This window comes from Aethalodelphis obliquidens, unplaced genomic scaffold (genome assembly GCF_003676395.1).
Source record: "Aethalodelphis obliquidens isolate GAN/ISIS:26980383/991018 unplaced genomic scaffold, ASM367639v1 scaffold4, whole genome shotgun sequence".
Classification (NCBI taxonomy): domain Eukaryota; kingdom Metazoa; phylum Chordata; class Mammalia; order Artiodactyla; family Delphinidae; genus Aethalodelphis; species Aethalodelphis obliquidens.
In genome coordinates, this window is record NW_020837948.1 from 78,345,635 (window position 1) to 78,350,398 (window position 4,764).

At 38.2% G+C, this 4,764-nt stretch overlaps 1 pseudogene; it reads right to left on the reverse strand.

Annotated features, from left to right (window-relative positions):
- Positions 1–754: 754 nt before the first annotated feature.
- Positions 755–1,189, reverse strand: LOC113613913 (NADH dehydrogenase [ubiquinone] 1 beta subcomplex subunit 2, mitochondrial pseudogene; annotated as a pseudogene).
- Positions 1,190–4,764: the final 3,575 nt, after the last annotated feature.

Below are 4,764 nucleotides of genomic sequence, written 5' to 3' on the forward strand. Positions count from 1 at the left end.
GTGCTACAAACGCTTTTAAAACTCTTGAATATATTGCCATAATGCTTTCCAGAAAGAGTGAGGGTGAAATTCCCGAGGCATTATATGAGAATGACCCCTTCCCTGCACCACTGCCAATAATATCTTAGAAATAAAAATTCTTTTTAATTTGATAGGTGAAAACATAGCACTTTGTTATTTTAACTTGTATTTTTTTCAATATTAGTAAGATTGATTTTTTTCATAGTTTTGTTTTGTTTTGTTGTCTTTGAACTTATTTGTGAATTATCCAATTAAGCTCTTTTGTACTTTTCTACTTGGATTTAGTGATTTTTATGTTGAGATTTATCACAGCACTTTACACATTGCTCATATTTTCTTTAACAGGTGGTAGGTGTTTTCAAAGTAGGCAAATGTGTAATATGGTGGTAGTAGTACAAAAAGTTTGAATGAACAAAAATTAGAAGTATCTGTGCCAATGCACATAAATTCAACAAACATTTATGTGTGTCTACCACGAGGAAGGTGCTATAATGCCCCATTCAGTATAAAACACATTCTCTGCTCTCAAGAGGCATCTAATCCAGTTGAAGATTCAAAACAGAATAGAATAAAGAGCTATAAGAGATGTGATTTGAAAAATAATTAATGATCAAGTAAGCAAGGCCTACTTCAGGGTAGGGAATGATCATTGTGATTTGTGTGTCAGGTAGGTTGTACTAACAGGTAAGGTGGGACTTGGGTAGTTTTTTTTTCTTTCTTTTTTTAAATTAAACATTCTTGACCAAAACTTTAATTTACAACTTAATATACAATATGATGTCTGTAACTTCTTGAAATTCTCACCTGGCTCTTGGAAAGAGTTGAGTCTACATTTTCAGTCTTCATCATCAGGAAGGATACCTAATTCTTCATCCGTCCACTGGGAAGGATCTGGATATGGAAAGTGGCCCAGCACGGCATCTGAGTCATGCCCAAAGCGCCAGAGAATCCAGAACCACATGGTTGCACTGAAGAACTCTGCCTTGATCACCTGGGATCTGGTCAGCTGGGGAAACTGCCTGTACTGGGGCTCGATATGCACACCTCCACCAGCATGACGGACTCCAGCGCCTCCAGCCGCCCGCGCGTGGCGGCCCCTGAAGAAGTGGCCTCCAACGCGCGCTAAAGGCGCTAGATGCGTCAAAGCCGACATGCCAGCCCACGTTCGGTCAGCAATCCCCAGGCCGCACCGCTGCTTCACGTCACTTCCTATGGCGCCCCTCCCAGTGACGTCCGTCGGACTTGGGTAGTTTTGATGAAAGGAAGAAATGGGAACAAAGCAAATAAGCAGGTATATCATTTTGAGGATGTCATGAGATAAAAGTAGAGATCAGGATTCCTATGCTTTTCTAGGAAACTATGAATAGAAACCTCTGTCATGGAGGAAAAGACCTTTAAGATCTATCTAAAGAGTTTAAGTTTTAATAAGCTTTCATCATTGTTGCAAATATGAGGCCTGGTTTTAGCACTAACTTGGTATCAGCTATCATAAAGGTTTATCTGAAAAGTTTCAAAAATAAGACCTACTTTATTATTTCACTGCTCTTTAGACCTATTCTCAGATGAAAGATTCCCTCTCAATTCAATGGGACATTTGGGGTCCAAATGTAAAGCTGACTTCTATTACGGTATCCAGTAGTAATCATACCAGTTTATTTGCAGTGGCAAAGATAAGAAACCCTAATGCAGAATGGCTTGAATAAGTAGGGGAATATTTTTCTCACACGACAAGAAATCTGAAGATGAGGGAAGCTTTTGGCAGTGGTTTAGAGGCCCAGCTGTTCCAGGACCAGTACGTCTCTGATTCTCCAGCTCATGACCTCATTGTCACAAGCTTGCTGCTACAGCTCCCAGAATCATATTCACTTCCATGACAGGGTGATTCTGGCCAGGTCTTTTCTTAGTATAAGGAAAGCAAAAACTTTTCAGGAAACCCACAACAGTATTATACTGGTTTCTAATTAGCCAGAACTAAATCACACAACCTTTCCTAAATACAAGAGAAGCTAAGAAAGCATACAGTGTAGGGGAAAGGGAGTTGAGAACTGATGTTGAAATAGCCAGCCTCAGGCTCTGCCCTAGTAACACTACATGAAGGAAAGACCAAGAAATTATTTCAAGACATGGAAGCTTCATGGTTAGCACTGCAGTATCGCGGAAGAGAAGAATATGGGTAAGAACGCTCAGTTAACTCATATTAACAGCTTTCCAATTTGGGTTGAATAAAAAACAAGTGTAGAGATTCAGATCATTCTTGTGTAATAGAGCTAAGTAGAATGAGAGTGCTGAATGACCAAATATTTAAAGTCTAAGGTAGCAAAGACCAAAGAAGTTCTTGAAACGTTTTTATTCTTTGTATTTTTAAGTGAGTTCAGTGTTGGCAGAAACCCATCACTGATATCCTACATTATTGATGGGGATATCTGCAAAGAGGCAGATGTTTTGCCAAGAAAGGGAATATGAATCATTGTATCTAAGAAGATGAGAATTTTAGGAAACAGTCTACATAGCTCATGAGTGAAACTAGCAATTAATCTTGACATGTTTTGTAAAAGGTTTGGTTGCTTAACATTTCTCCCAAGGAATTTTTTTTTAAGTTTGCTGTAGGCAGGAAAGTAAAAAGACTGACATGCAGGAAACTGAAGGTTTCTTTCCTCCAAAGGCCAACTGTACCAGTTGTATATTGAAATATGAGGTGCATCACGATAGGAGATTAGACAAAGGCGTTCACCAATGTGCCCTCAGTCCCAACTTGCTGAAGGAAGTGATGAAGTGGCGCCGTTGGAGACAAGGAGCCATGACCAATTTATTGCTCCCTTCTAGATGCTGCATATGTATGCAAAGTTTTATTTATAAAGATAATTTATGTGGCAGTTGGGTTATGTGGTAATCACCAAGACACAGTGTCTAAAACTTCACAATGTCATGCTAGCATGTAGACAGAAATTCTCTTGTATGGATTTACATATGAAAGCATCCCGAGAGATGTGCTGCAGTCAGAGTGCATCTGTTGACTCTCCACAGGCTTCTTCGGGAAGAGAAAATGAAAACCTGCTATTTCTAAAATTCATTGATTGTTGCCATCCCTGTTTGGGTGGGTCTGCATTTTGCTAAAAATAAATGATGGAAATCTTTTGTCAATAACTCAATATAGCTCTCTTATGTTCCTTTAATTTTAAGCTTTAATTGACCTTAAAATGTTGATATTATTATTTAATATCTGTTCAAGTTTAACAGAAGTTCAAATAGAATATGCTCAGTGTTGATCAGGAACTTGGGCTAATAGTCAGAGTCACAATGTCTATGTTTGATCTCAGAGCCAATATATTTATTGGCAACTTTTCTATGAAAACTGAAATGGAAATTTACATTTTGAAGAGAATTAGGGAACAACTTCAGCTTTTTGAAGCCCAGAAGTCTGTTCTGTTTTATATCTAGTTTTTATATTCTTAAAATGAATAACTTGCACTGTTCAATTGCTTCCATCATATTGAAATTCACACATACCACTTCCTTAGACTTATACATTTACTCATAATTGACAAAGCACAACCACTAGAACCATCACTAGATTTCCCGAGCCAACAACAGGAAAATAAAAGACAATTCAAGGATTGGAATTCCATAAATATATTCATTACTCATTGTTTTCTTTTCTCCACCCTTGCCCCACCTCTCCTCTTCTCGGGGCTTCACTCTCATTCAACCTCTCATTATTGCCATCTGTTGCTTTTTAGTAAAGTATTTCACAGAAATACACACTAAGTGTTACATAAAATTCAAAGAGAGGAACATTTCCCAACATCTTTTATTATCAAATGCATGTAAATTTAAAACCATAGTGAGATACCACTACAGGCCCACTAGAATGAATAAAATCATGATTAAAGGATAAACTAAGAGAAAATGAAAACCTGAATATTTGTAAATTTAACTGAGTGTTGCCATCCACATTTGGATCTACAGTTTGCTAAAAATAAATTATGGAGATTTTCTGTCAATAACTCAATATAGTTCCTTTAATTTTAAGCTTTAATTGACCTTAAAATATTGATTTATTATTTAATATCTGTTCAACTGATGTTTAACAGAAGTTCAAACAGAATAAGTTCAGTCTTGATTAAGAACCTGGGCTAATGGAGTCAGAGTCATAATGTCTATATTTGATCTCAGAGCAAGGTTGACAATACTCAGTGTTGGTAAAGTTGTGGAGCAACTGGGACTCTCATGTGTTTCCAATAAGAATGTATGATGTTACCACAACTTTGGAAATGAGTTTGGCAGTTTATAATGGATTTAAACACACACTTATAAGATCCACACATTACTATTTCAGGTCCTCTAAGAAGCACATGCCATGACTGGGTTTAGAGATGCAAGAAATTTGTTTGGGGAAGCACCTGTAAGCAATGAAGGGGTGGGACCCAAAGATGGTGAGGATTGCCTTCAAACCATGATGCAGGTCTGACACTTGTGAAAAAGAGAGGGAAGGAAGAAAGGATTGGTAGAAAGAGTCTTGAACTCTTGTACAATTCCAAGAAAGATGAGGTCAGGAGGACTCAAGTCAAACTCATTCATTGGAAGAGTTCCACATCTCACAGGCATGGGTGGTCTCTAGTTCCCCCACTGTGCTGAATCACTGGCTCGGAAATGTGGGAAGCCTGTGGTGGGCAGCATGCTCTCTGTGCAAATGGTCGTGGATACAGAGAGGTGGCAGCTGGAGCTTTCTGTCACTGTGCTCCA